Source organism: Delphinapterus leucas, chromosome 4 (assembly GCF_059928025.1).
Source record: "Delphinapterus leucas isolate spDelLeu-1000000601 "Yukka" chromosome 4, BTC_Dleu_Yukka2, whole genome shotgun sequence".
Lineage (NCBI taxonomy): Eukaryota > Metazoa > Chordata > Mammalia > Artiodactyla > Monodontidae > Delphinapterus > Delphinapterus leucas.
The window spans coordinates 98,404,764-98,419,308 of NC_143132.1; the positions used below are offsets into that span (position 1 = coordinate 98,404,764).

Genomic DNA, 14,545 nt, shown 5'->3' on the forward strand with positions numbered 1-14,545 from the left:
CTCCCTCTTTTTCTTGATGAGTTTGGCCAGTGGTTTATCATTTTGTTTATCTTCTCAAAGAACCACCTTTTAGTTTTATTGATCTTTCCTATCATTTCCTTCATTTCTTTTTCATTTATTTCTGATCTGATACTTATGATTTCTTTCCTTCTGCTAACTTTGGGGATTTTTTGTTCTTCTTTCTCTAATTGCTTTAAGTGTCAATTTAGGTTGTTTATTTCAGATGTTTCTTGTTTCTTGAGGTAGGATTTTATTGCTATAAACTTCCCTCTTAGAACTGCTTTTGCTGCATCCCATAGGTTTTGGGTCATCATGTTTTCATTGTCATTTGTTTCTAGATATATTTTTGATTTCCTCTTTGATTTCTTCAGTGATCTCTTGGTTATTTGGTAGTGTATTGTTTAGCCTCCATGTGTGTGTATTTTTTACAGATTTTTTCCTGTAATTAGTATCTAGTCTCATAGCGTTGTGGTCAGAAAAGATACTTTATACAATTTCAGTTTTCTTAAGTTTACCAAGGCTTTATTTGTGACCCAAGATACCATCTATCCTGGAGAACGTTCCATGTGCACTTGAGAAGAAAGTGTATTCTGTTGTTTTTGGATGGAATGTCCTATAAATATCAATTAAGTCTCTCGTTTAATGTATCATTTAGAGCTTGCGTTTCCTTATTTATTTTCATTTTGGATGATCTGTCCATTGGTGAAAGTGGGGTGTTAAAGTCTGCTACTATTATTGTGTCACTGTCAATTTTCCCTTATGGCTGTTAGCATTTGCCTTATGTATTGAGGTGCTCCTATGTTGAGTGCATAAGTATTTACAATTGTTATATCTTCTTCTTGGATTGATCCCTTGATCATTATGTAGTGTCCTTCTTTGTCTCTTGTAATAGTCTTTATTTTAAAGTCTATTTTATCTGATATGAGAACTGCTACTCCAGCTTTCTTTTGATTTCCATTTGCGTAGAATATCTTTTTCCATCCCCTGACTGTCAGTCTGTATGTGTCCCTAGGTCTGAAGTGGGACTCTTGTAGACAGCATATATACAGGTCTTGTTTTTGTATCCGTTCAGCCAGTCTATGTCTTTGGTTGGAGCATTTAATCCATTTACATTTAAGGTAGTTATAGATATGTATGTTCCTATTACCATTTTCTTAATTGTTTTGGGTTTGTTTTTGTAGGTCTTTTCCTTCTGTTGTGTTTCCTGCCTAGAGAAGTTCCTTTGGCATTTGTTGTAAAGCTGGTTTGGTGGTGCTGAATTCTCTTAGCTTTTGCTTGTCTGTAAAGGTTTTAATTTCTCCATCAATTCTGAGTGAGATCCTTGCTGGGTAGAATAATCTTGGTTGTAGGTTTTTCCCTTTCATCACTTTAAATATGTCCCTTCTGGCTTGCAGAGTTTCTGCTGAAAGATCAGCTGTTAACCTTATGGGGATTCCCTTGTATGTTAATTGTTGCTTTTCCCTTGCTGCTTTTAATATTTTTTCTTTGTAATTAATTTTTGATAGTTTAATTAATATGTGTTTTGGCATGTTTCTCCTTGGATTTATCCTGTATGGGACTTTCTGTGCTTCCTGGACTTGATTGACTATTTCCTTTCCCATATTGGGGAAGTTTTCAACTATAATCTCTTCAAATGTTTTCACAGTCACTTTTTTTTTCTCTTCTTCTTCTGGGACCCCTATAATTCAAATGTTGGTGCATTTAATGTTGTCCCAGAGGTCTCTAAGACTGTCTTCAATTCTTTTCATTCTTTTTCCTTTATTCTGCTCTGTGGTAGTTATTTCCACTATTTTATCTTCCAGGTCACTTATCGGTTCTTCTGCTATTGATTCCTTCTAGAGAATTTTTAATTTCATTTATTGTGTTGTTCATCTTTGTTTGTTTGCTCTTTAGTTCTTCTATTTCCTTTTGAATGTTTCTTGTATTTTTTCCATTCTCTTTCCAAGATTTTGGATCATGTTTACCATCATTACTCTGAATCCTTCTTCAGGTAGACTGCCTATTTCCTCTTCATTTGTTTGGTCTGGTGGGTTTTTACCTTGCTCCTTCATCTGCTGCGTATTTATCTGTCTTCTTATTTTCCTTAACTTACTGTGTTTGGGGTCTCCTTTTCGCAGGCTGCAGGCTCGCAGTTCCCATTGTTTTTGGTGTCCGCCCCCAGTGGCTAAGGTTGGTTCAGTGGGTTGTATAGGGTTGCTGGTGGAGGGGACTGGTGCCTGTGTTCTGCTAGATGAGGCTGGATCTTGTCTTTCTGGTGGGCAGGTCCACGTCTGGTGGTTTGTTTTGGGGTGTCTGTGACCTTATTATGATTTTAGGCAGCCTCTCTGCTAATGGGTGGGGTTGTGTTCCTGTCTTGCTAGTTGTTTGGCATAGGGTGTCCAGCACTGTAGCTTGCTGGTCATTGAGTGGAGCTGGGTCTTAGTGTTCAGATGGAGATTTCTGGGAGAGGTTTAGCCATTTGATATTACGTGAAGCCAGGAGGTCTCTGATGGACCAATGTCCTGAACTTGGCTCTCCCACCTCAGAGGCTCAGGCCTGACACCTAGCTGGAGCACCAAGATCCTGTCAGCCACGCGGCCTCAGAAGAAAAGGGAGGAAAAAAAAAAGAATGAAAGAAAGAAAAGAAAGGACCAGAAAGAAAATAAGTAAAGTTATTAAAATAAAATTTTTTTTAAATATTATTAAAAATTAAAAAGTAATAAAAAAAAGAGAGCAACCAAACCAAAAAAGAAATCCACCAGTGATAAGAAGCGCTAAAAACTATACTAAAAAACAAACAAACAAACAAAAAATAAAACGGACAGACAGAACCCTAGGACAAATGGTAAAAACAAAGCTATGCAGACAAAAGCACACAAAGAAGAATACACATACACACTCTCTGAACCTGTTCCCTGTCTGTAGAACAGAGTCAGGGTTAGCAGTCTGTTTTGTTGGGAGGATAAATGCATGTGAAATGCCTGGATCCAAGCCCCTACTGAAACCAAGCAGGACCCAGTGGGACTCCTGGACACAAAAAGCACTAACATATTTCCTTTGTTTCCCTTTTTTTCTGATAGTACTCACAAGCCCTACATGAGTTACTTGGTGTCCTCCAGACTCCTCTCTTGAAGGAAACTGCCCCAGCCATGGTCATTGCTGAAGGAAAGGGATCTTGGCTATTTTTACGTGACCCTCCCTATCAACACTGATTGGAACAGGGGTGGAAAGCTTATCCAATGGCAAAAATCACTGGGGTTGGCCTTTGAGATAGCCAGCCTGAAGTACAGCTCTGCTCCACCGTGATGAGCTGGGCCACTTCAGACCCTTGCTCTAAATTCTAAACTAGGTAATTCTGAAAATTGCTTGGCAGTGGGAGAGGAAACTAAAATAATACAATGAAGCCATGAAGCAGAAGACATATGGGCCAACATTAGGAGGAAACAGAGACCACCAGTAAGGATGAGGTGGAGAAAATTGATCAGAGGATAAGTTGTCCGTTGGTAGTGAAAAAGTAGGGTGTAGAAACACAGAAACAAACAGCAGAAAAGTTGCTCGAGTTACATTTAGGTGAAAATTCAACTGACTGCTATTGAGATAAGATAATCCAATTCCCAGACTTGGTTTTGTTCCAGAATAACCTTCCAGTACTGCATCAGACTCGGCACTACTGTGAAGGCATACCTCGGAGGTGTTGAGGGTTCAGTTCCAGATCGCCACAATAAAGCAAGTCACAAAAATTTTTTGGTTTCCCATTGCACATACAAGTTATGTCTACACTATACTGTAGTCTAGTAAGTGTGTGATAGCATTATGTCTAAAAAAAAATGCCTTAATTAAAAAATACTTCATTGCTAAAAAATGCTAACTGTCATCTGAGCCTTTAGTGAGTTGTAATCTTTTTGCAACAGTAACGTCAAAATCACTGATCACAGGTGACCATAACTAATAATGAAAAAGTTTGAAATATTACAAAAATTACACAAAGACACAAAGTGAGCAAATGCTATTGGAAAAATTGCTCGACACAGGGTTGCCACTTTGGCTTTTACAGCTAGAAATCACCCAGCACCCCTCCTCCCAACCAGGTGCCCAAGACCGTGTCCATTCTCCAGCACAGCCTGCCTCTCATAGTACTGGTTATTCATTTCTCCAAAGTCATTTGCAACAGGGAAGTACAGGTGCTTGAATTGTGGCAGTCCTTAGTCAGACTCTCATTTTTCTTAGGTCCAGTATACATAAACTCCTTATAAGTCCTGGAGTTAATATGGCAAGGGCGATTCACTTGAAAACCTACTGAAACAGCCGTTAATTTTTTTCTAGCCATCTTGCAAGCAATTCGGGTTTCCTACCCAGCATCCCTTCCCTGTCTCTTCCTTGGTAACAAAACCCTGTTTTCATACAGAAGAACATTGTACCCAACACCAGGCAAGATAGCCTGCATTTCCCAGACTGCCTCATAGGCAGAAATGACCACATGACAAATGACACGATTCTGGCGAATGAAACCATAAGTGGAAGACTGTTTGGGGCTCTGGAAAGGCCTTTATTTTTACATGATAAAATAGGAAGCGCGTTCCCTCTTCCCTTCATCCTCAGGAAGTTCATACTGGAGTCACTTAACCAACTGCCTTTTTCTAGATTTCTAGCTACATTAAAACAAAAAAACAAAACAATTCCTGTTGCTACTTGCAAGCTAGTACATTCCTAATAGATACAAACAATTAGGAAGATGATAACATTTGTCTTGTTAGAAAATACTGGAGAATACACAAGGTTAAAAGCAATAAGCACAGTTTTAGACTTGCTGGACTTAGGTTTCTGGGAACTAGCTAACTGTGGTGTCCACAAACCTTCATTTTGTAAAACATGCTGTATTTGTGAAGCACAATAAAACAAGGTACGCCTGTAATTCGTTACTTCTCCAGGAGTGCCCAGTGTATCCCTCTCTTCCTCTTTTTAATCACACTATAAAACAAACCCCCATTACTTGACTATGTAAGTGAGTTTGGTTTTTATGACCCAAATAGCCTGACCTACATTGCCTAATGGTAGTGTTTGGGTAGCTCTCTTTGTGGAGTATTGATATTTAGGTACTTGTATTTATTTTCCTAACACGGTATTCTCATAGTGTCTTCAGTACTATGAGATGCAGGCTGTGCTGGAGAATAGACACGGTCTTGGGCACCTGGGTGGGAGGAGGGGTACTGGGTGACTCCCAGCTGTAAAAGCCAAAGTGACCCCAAAGCCACTGGCTTCCCTAAGTGAGGATGTCCTCACACACTCAGCTGGGTGACAGTAGGTGCTTCCCCTGCTGAAGCTCAAATCCTGAAGTTTGTACTTTTATCTTGAAAAAAATTTAAAGCTACAGAGCTGTAAGAAGAGTACAATAATATACATCGATGTGTGTAAGTGTGTATTTAGAGTTGTTATATATGATCATTATTGTTGAGCCAGTTGCAGACATTACAGGCATCATGACCCTTATCCTAAATACATTGCCATTTATCTCTAAGAACAAATACATTCTCTTACATAACCACGGGGCAATTATCAAATTTGGAAAATTTCATATTGATTCAATACTATTTTCTAATATACAGTCCATATTTAAATGTTGCCTTTCCTCCCAATGCTCTTCCCTCCCTTCACTCAACCGCAATTCAAGAAGCCAATCTGGGATTATGAGTTGCACGTAGTTGCCTTGTGTTTTCAGTTTCAATGATTCTTTATCATTTCATGACATTGACATTTCGGGAAGAGGATGGTTGGATGTCTTATGGAATTCTATCTATTTGGATGTGTCTGTTTACTCATGAATAGATTCAGTTTTGGGTTTGGCAGGGATATTGTGGAAGTGATGCTGGGTCCTTCTCGGCACATCACATCCAGATGCACATGATGTCAGCCTGTCCCATTATTGGCGATGTTAACTCCAATAACTTACTCCACTGCAAGGTACCCCTTTTGCTTCTGTAATGTAAGTAATCTGTGGGGAAGATACTTTGAAATTGTGTAAATATTTTATTTTTTAAGAAACTTTAATCAATTGATGACCTTTTCCTGAATCAATTATTACTAAAGTTGGTTGTGAAATAGTGATTTTCTAACCCTATCATTTTACCTCTTTTTATTCCCTACCTGTCCACTTCCTTCCTTCCACCCTTTCCTTCCTCCCTTCCTCCCTCCCTTCCTTCCTTCCTTGTTTCCTTCTTTCCACTTTCTTCCCCTCTCTCTCTCTCTCTCTCTCTCTCCATATATATATATATAGAGAGAGAGAGAGGGGAAGAAAGTGGAAAGCATATTTGTATACAGATACAAATATATATATATATATATATATATATATATATATTTGTATCAGTATAGAATCATGGACCCTTCTTAAAAGTTCTTTGTGTTACCCATTCCTGTCATTATTCATTTTGTTGCTCAAATTGACTCCAATATAGCCAGTGTGAGTCCCTTTTTGCCTTCACTGATTTCTTTTTGATGTGTCTATCATTTTTAAAGCTTTTTTTTTTTTTTTTACTTTCTAGCAAACAAGATATCCAAGGTTTATCGTGTACTACTCCTGCCCTGGTTCTGGAATCATTTAGTTCTCCAAGGAGAATCATATTTAGAAATGAAGACCTGGGCTAAATGTGCTTATTGCATTGGAGTTGTCTCAGCAGTCAGAGCTAGGAAATAAGTGTGTGTGTGTGTGTGTGTGTGTGTGTGTGTGTGTGTGAGAGAGAGAGAGAGAGAGAGAGAGAGAAATTAGTTTATACTGATATCTTCTAATTCCAATGCAACAGCATAGAGTTCTTCTCGCCTCTTCCCATTCCGTATTTGTATCTCCCTTCTGCTACAGTGAAAACCCTGATTCCTAACAAAATCAATGTTCATTTATTTGTGCAACCCTGTAATACACACAAAATGTTTCAGAATAGTTTCAAAATGTCACTGCAATCAAGAAAACTATTAGAGTTCAAGATTCTTTGTAGTTCTTTTTGTCCTTAAATTGAGGTTATATAGTCAAGGTCCTATGCTCAAGCATTCTCTGGACTGGTTTTGTTTTTTCTTTCCTTGTGGTTATGTTATGCATTTGGCTGGGTACACTTGTTTCTATTTGTGTTCAATTTTCATTTTTTCCCCCATCTTATTTAATTATTTTTAAAAATATTTAAACTATTAAAATGATTTCTGAAATCTAAACCATACAATAAGAGGTTTCAGAATTGTGCTGAGGCTTATTCTGGATTTTTCTCTCCTCCACACTTATCAAATACTCTCTCTTGTATTTCTGATACTTTTCTGGGATAAATAAAAACCATCATCAGCTGTCAGCTTTATTACTTCAATTGTCTCCTAGTTGATCCTGCCTCTTTTTTTTTTTTTTTTTGTGGTACGTGGGCCTCTCACTGTTGTGGCCTCTCCCGTTGCGGAGCACAGGCTCCGGACGCGCAGGCTCAGCGGCCATGGCTCACGGGCCCAGCCGCTCCGCGGCATGTGGGATCTTCCCGGACCGGGGCACGAACCCGTGTCCCCTGCATCGGCGGGCGGACTCTCAACCACAGCGCCACCAGGGAAGCCCCTGCCTCTTTTTGACCCAGTAGTTCTGAATTTTAGTTGTACAATGGAATCATCTGAGGAACTCGAAAAATTACTGGTGCCTGGATTCCACCTCCAGAGATTTAATTTTTTTAATAAATTTATTTTTGGCTGGGTTGGGTCTTCGCTGTAGTGTGAGGGCTTCTCATTGCAGTGGCTTCTTTTGTTGCGGAGCATGGGCTCTAGGCGCGCCGGCCTCAGTAGTTGTGGCTTGCGGGCTCTAGAGCGCAGGCTCAGTAGTTGTGGTGCATGGGATTAGTTGCACCATGGCATGTGGGATCTTCCCAGACCAGAGCTCGAACCCATGTCCCCTGTATTGGCAGGTGGATTCTTAACCACTGTGCCACCAGGGAAGCTCCCCACCTCCAGAGGTTTTAAATAATTGTTCTGAAGTGGAACTGGGCATTGAATTTTTTTAAAGCTGCCTAGATCACTTAAAAATTACCTAGATGAGAACCACTGGGCATCAGTGATCTTCCATGAATGCACATCCCATCATGTTACATCCTCTGCTTAAATTTTCCATAGCTTCACTGCCCTCAGCATGACCACCTGGCTCCCCAGCACAGCTGTCATGATCTAGACCAGCTCACTTCTCCAGCCAGACTCCCACCCCTTCCCCCAGCCCTCCTTCCCTATGCTGTATGAGCCATCCAAACTAAATTATTTTTATCCCCAGGAATCCACCATGAACTCAGTCACCTCCAGACCTTTGCACATATTGTTTCTTCTATTTAAACCCCCTTCATCCTATTCTTTATATGGCTAATACCTACTCATCATTTGGGAGTTATCGTAACTATGACTTTGTTTTCAATGCATCTTCCTTTCGCCATCTTTCCAACTCTGGATTAGGAGCCCCTGTATGTTCTTCCTTGAATCCACCTCTTACCCTACTAGATTGTAAGCTTCATGAGAGTAGGAGCCAGTCTTTCTTTGTCACTTTATAGCACCAGTGCATAACACTATGCGTGGCCCACACTATCAATCAGTGTCTGGGGAAATAAATGTGTGAATAAACAAATCCACTTGAACTGTATTCATTTGACAGAATCCATTTGCCATAATCAACTGCTGAAATCTCCACTGCTAATCCAATGAGAGAAGCAGGTAGCGCTGGGCTCAGAGTGTGGCAGGTGGGCAAATGCTTGACTGACAGGTCCATTAGTTGGTCCATATGATAATTTAATTTATCATCAAAAAAGTATTTATGACGTCAGAAGACATGTCCTGGGTACTGTGGGTACAAATGCAATAATATTACCTAGGACATGGAATATTTTCTTTTCCTGCAGAGCTCACAGGGCTCTTATGCTTTCCCCTCCCCTCTTTCTTAAAATTAGGTACTGGAAGAGAACTTAAAGATCATATGATTTAATCTTTTAATTTTACAGATGAAGATTCTAAAACCAGAGAAGTTGAGTAACTTTCTCAAGGTCATGCAGCTGGTTATGATCATAGATTTGTATCATTTTTCTCCTTAGTTGAAAATCTGACTCACTTCCCTAAATTTAGCATCCCACTTGGTAAATTTGTGTTCCTGACCATTACCACTGCTGTATTTTCCCAACAGGTAGATAAGCTTTTTCCTGAGCTAACTGGCCCCCTACACACACACACATCTGTAGAGGACATGAACAGAGTAATCAAACCTCCTGCCATCTGCTCTGAACATGCCTAACTCCCTGCCCCATTCCAGAGTGCATTTTTAAAGCTTGCCTTTAGGGGCCTCATGTTTTTTCAGACATTGTCAAGAATTAATTGTGAAAATTATAAAACCAAAATATGTTGAGTAAATTAAGATCCATTTTCTCTGACAGCATTTGGTCTAGGCAATGATTGCAAACATTCCATCTGCATTTTCCAAGATGCCTTCTCTATGGGTACACGTACAACAATTGATTTAGGAGTGTATTTCTGATATTAATTTGACCGTTGCTGTTTCTGCTGCAGAAAAATAGAGGCCTGTGGTCTTCAGGGCTTTCATCAGAGCCCTGTGTCTGGGAGCATTATGTTCTGTGAGAAATATTGTTGTGGCAGTGTTCTCTCTGGGGATCACAGCTTTCAATCTTTTAAAGTGCAGTTTGTCTCAGAACTTTGATTTTTACAAGTTTTGACTTTTTCTATTTCTTTGCTTTCCTAGACAGAATTTCTTAGAGTAAACAAAGGTGAAATGGCAGCATTTTTCATAGGAGTGTGGATTTTTCTGATTTTTCTTGTGTGTGATAAGTAAAGGATTGGTCCAGGGGGGGAAAAGAAAGTATGAAACAGATAAAAAATATATGTTTGTTGCCAATCCATTCCTCTTTCTGCGATCTCCTTTTTATTTATTAAAACATTCATTCGGGGACTTCCCTGGTGGTCCAGTGGTTAAGACTCCATGCTCCCAATGCAGGGGGCCCAGGTTTGATCCCGGGTCAGGGAACTAGATCCCGCATGCCACAACTAAGACCTAGCGCAGCCAAATAAATGAATAAATAAATATAAAAAAATTAACTCAATAAGTATTTATCAATATTTTGTGCCTACTATGTACCAAGCACTGTGCTAGGTGCTTAATGTTACATAATATTATAATAGTATATTATATCAATATAATTATATAATAATAGAATATTATTGTATTACAATGATTATATTTACATTTTTATCAGCTTAATAATAAAAATAATAAATATATTAATAACATACATTTCTATACATAAACAGTTTTTCTTGTATTACCATATAAACAATCGTAGTAATTTCCAAGGGCTGCCATAACACAGTACCACAGACCGAGTGGCTTCATTAAACAACAGAAATTTATTATCTCACAGTTCTGGAGGCTGGAAGTCTGAAATCAAGGTGACAGCAGGCATGCTCCCTCTGCAAGCACTAAGGAAAGATCTGTTCCAGCCCTCACTTCTAGCTTCTAGTATTTCCTTGGCTTGTAGCAGAGTAACTCTAATCTTCACGTGGTACTGTGTGTGTGTGTGTGTGTGTGTGTGTGTGTGTGTTTATGTACAAATTTCCTCTTTTTATAAGAATACCAGTCATACTGGCTTAGCGGCCAACCTTACTCCAATATGACCTCATCTTAATTTAACTAATTGGCTCTGCAATGACCCTATAACATATAAAGTCACATTCTGAGGTATCAGGGCTTAGGACTTCAACATACGAATTTCAGGGATACATAAAGCAAGCCATAACAGCAACTCCAGTGCCACCTCTTCCAAAGCCATCTTTGCTCCATTCACAATGCCCCCTCAAATATATTTAAGCAATCTCTTTCTTAACCAAATCCACGTAGTACTTCATCTATAACATTTATTTTACCTACATGATTCATTTTTTAGACTTTAGGCCCTTTACTGTTAAGACCCATGACTGATAAGCATTGGTATCATGACGATGATGCCCTACACATGTTAAGTGACATAAAAGTATTATAAAATGAATGAATGAATCAACCAACAAATAAATATTTACATAGCTCTTTCTGGTTGGCAAATGTTTTCACATACATGATCTTCTTGGAGCCTTAAAGAGAGTCTTTGAAGTGGGTTTGTAGGAATTATTATCTCCACTTACGACCGAGGAAACTGAAGCCTAAAGGTAAATGTCCAGTGTTACATGGACATGGTAGGACTACATTAAGATCCAGGTCTCCTGACTCTGACCTTAGAGCTCTTGTTCCCTTACATTTTATCTCTTCTGGAGATATTTTTATCTCTCAATTACACCTCTGCCACCCCAGGTAGTGACCAGTGCTGTGGCTGCCCATGACCCTCCCTTGCTTTGAGACAACTTGTCTAGAAGCTCCCAATCTTACACTCTTACGTGGCTCCTCCCCCTCTGTCTTTCTTCTCCTATATGCATATGCATATGTATATGTATATGTTTACATGCATGTATCCTCCCTTGAGGCTAAGCCATCTAGAGAGTACTTTCCTTCTAAAACAGAGTTTTATAAACAAAACATCTGATTCTGGGGATTTGGGCACTTGAAGAGTAAGACGCTCATGTTATGATGGATAGTGGTAACACTGTTTTGGTGATGCTGAAGAGCTATTTCTGTTGTTATTAAAAGTAGGTTCAGGGCTTCCCTGGTGGTGCAGTGGTTGAGAGTCCGCCTGCCGATGCAGGGGACATGGGTTCGTGCCCCGGTCCGGGAGGATCCCACGTGCCGCGGAGTGGCTGGGCCCGTGAGCCATGGCCGCTGAGCTTGCGCGTCTGGAGCCTGCGCTCCGCAACGGGAGAGGCCACAACAGTGAGAGGCCCGCGTACCACAAAAAAAAAAAAAAAAGTAGGTTCAGTGCCAAGCAGACCAGATCCATTAGAGGAGACTTCTGTAGCTGCCATTATCTCTAACTAATTCTAAGGCAGAAAATGTTTTTTCAAAGTGTTAAGTATAACACACACACACACACACACACACACAATAAGCATTGTTTTTAATAACTAACCTTGAATATATTGATATGGCTTTGATCTCTCTGGGATGGATTTAGATGTAAGAACTTCCTAGGAGCAATGAAGATGGTTATAGAATCTCAGCTTCAATAGAAAATGTCATGACATGGATGATTTTGCTTCATTCTGTTTTACAATTACAATATTCCAATCTCTCTGTGAACTCCTACCCAATCTTTCTGAGTTTGCAGGGAATTTCCCTTTCTCTGACTGTGTACTAACATTAATGCTAATTCATGTGCCTAAAGTTTTACAATTTACATACAGCTTTCATCATATTATCTCATTTTAACCTTAAAACTATTCTGAAATAAACAATATTACTGTCTTCATTTTGAGAAATGATTCGGCTTGCCCAAGAAATAAAGGATTGAAAGTGAGAGAATTAAGACTTAAGCCCGGTGTGCTGAGTCCAAATTCTTAAGTTCGTTTGACTTTATTACCAAATATATGCTTTCTCGTTTCCCCACTTTTCACACATCTCAGCTCCCAAACTGGATTAGAATTTACTATGGCGTCTAGCAGATTACTCTTTACAGGGTTCTACACCGTGGAGTACATAGAAGGATTTGAGTTTTGAATTACAGCTTTGCTGGGTGATCCATCTAAGCCTCAGTTTCTTCATCTGTAAAATGGTGACCATAATGGTGCCCACATCATAGAGTTTCAAAGAGAATTAAATGAAAAAATGTGTCAAGTCTTAGCAGAGACCATACTATGATATTATTATATTATATAATTTGCAAGTTTGTGTGAAGTTGGGCAAGATACTTAATCTTGTTTGGTACCCTCATCAGTAAAACAAAACTGGGAAGATATCAGGTGTCTTGCAGCGATATCATGAGGCTTAATAAAATTACATTTGTGAAAGTGCCTAACACAGTGTTTAGCAGATACTAGGGACTCAATAATTGTTAATTTCCCACCTACCTGCTTTCCTTCTTTCTTCAAGGAAGAAATCAATAAATGTTTACTGGATTTTCGGTGACTCCTTTCATGCAATGATTTTGTGACTACTTTTTAATGGTTCTATACATGGATGCAAGTGTTCAATATCAAGGTGACTTTGACAAACTGTTCTCAATCTCAAAATGGAATAAAATGCAGTGTCCTCTTAGATCGGAAACATAAAGGAATTTGGTAGTTCAGAGTAATTGCCCAGAAAGTGGCTCCCTCGTGGAAATCCTGCTGACAAACAACAAGCCCATGTGGGACTTTGAACGTGGACACTGGATTTTAAAGGCAAGGATTTTTATGTTAAAGCAAAGAGGGCTCAAAAAGTGATTAACCGTTGGGAAGGCCTATCAGAATTTGCATAAAAAAGATTGAATTTGAGAATATTTTTAAGCACTTATTCTCAATATTCAGTTCAGTGGATCCTAAGTATCTACTGATAATATAAAAATCGCAGTTGCTTTTTTCAAATGAGTAGGAATGCTTAAGTCAAAAATTAGGATTTTCCTAATTTTACCTTCCACTTCCATATATTTTATTTATTTATTTATTTATTTATTGCGGTACGCGGGCCTCTCACTGCTGTGGCCTCTCCCGTTGCGGAGCACAGGCTCCGGACCCGCAGGCTCAGCAGCCATGGCTCACGGGCCCAAGCCGCTCCGCGGCATGTGGGATCTTCCCGGACCGGGGCACGAACCTGTGTCCTCTGCATCGGCAGGCGGACTCTCAACCACTGCGCCACCAGGGAAGCTCCACTTCCATATATTTTAAAATTTGTCTACAACTGCTTGCTTAGACTAGAACTTGACATATAACAATTTGCAATTTATTGCAAAATGATACATTTAGTTATTTCAGGATATCATTATTTCATGAATTCTCAGTGTTTAAATACTTGAACAGCCTGAGAAATGCTGTTATAAAAATATAGTTTTCTTACTTTAGACATTGTTCAGCAGATCAAAAAAAGGAAATATTTTGTTGCCTAAGAGTTAACAGGGGACCTGCTTTGTCCAAAGGTAAAATTAACTTAAAACCAGTGTTTACTGTTATATGTCTCTGAGCAACAGTGAGCACAGAGCTGTGTCTAATTCATTTTTGCTTTTCTGGTGTCTAAAGCAATGCCTGGGACAGAGTAGGGCCTCAACACGGGAGCATCTTACGTAGAAATTGTGTGTATAAAAATAAATGCTTGGGCTTCCCTGGTGGCGCAGTGGTTGAGAATCTGCCTGCTGATGCAGGGGACATGAGTTCGAGCCCTGGTCCGGGAAGATCCCACATGCCGCGGAGCAGCTAAGCCCGTACGCCACAACTACTGAGCCTGTGCTTTAGAGCCCACGAGCCACAACTACTGAGCCCATGGGCCACTACTGAAACCTGCATCTCTAGAGCCTGTGCTCCACAAGAGAACCCACTGCAATGAGAAGCCCGCGCACCGCAACGAAGAGTAGCTCCCGCTCGCCGCAGCTAGAGAAAGCCTGCATGCAGCAATGAAGATCCAACACAGCCAAAAAATAAATAAAAATTTTTTTTTTTTTTTTTTTTTTTTTTAATAAATAAA

General features: G+C 39.6%; 1 protein-coding gene across 3 annotated transcripts in view; it reads left to right on the forward strand.

The window, feature by feature from the left end:
* Positions 1-14,523, forward strand: part of PDCD10 (programmed cell death 10) — a 70,047-nt gene extending 55,524 nt beyond the window's left edge. For all 3 annotated transcript variants that reach the window (XM_089910922.1, XM_022572970.3, XM_089910923.1), the window contains one exon: positions 1-14,523. This exon is cut by the window's left edge and continues 16,729 nt beyond it. The gene's annotated coding sequence lies outside the window, so the exon portion shown is untranslated.
* Positions 14,524-14,545: the final 22 nt, after the last annotated feature.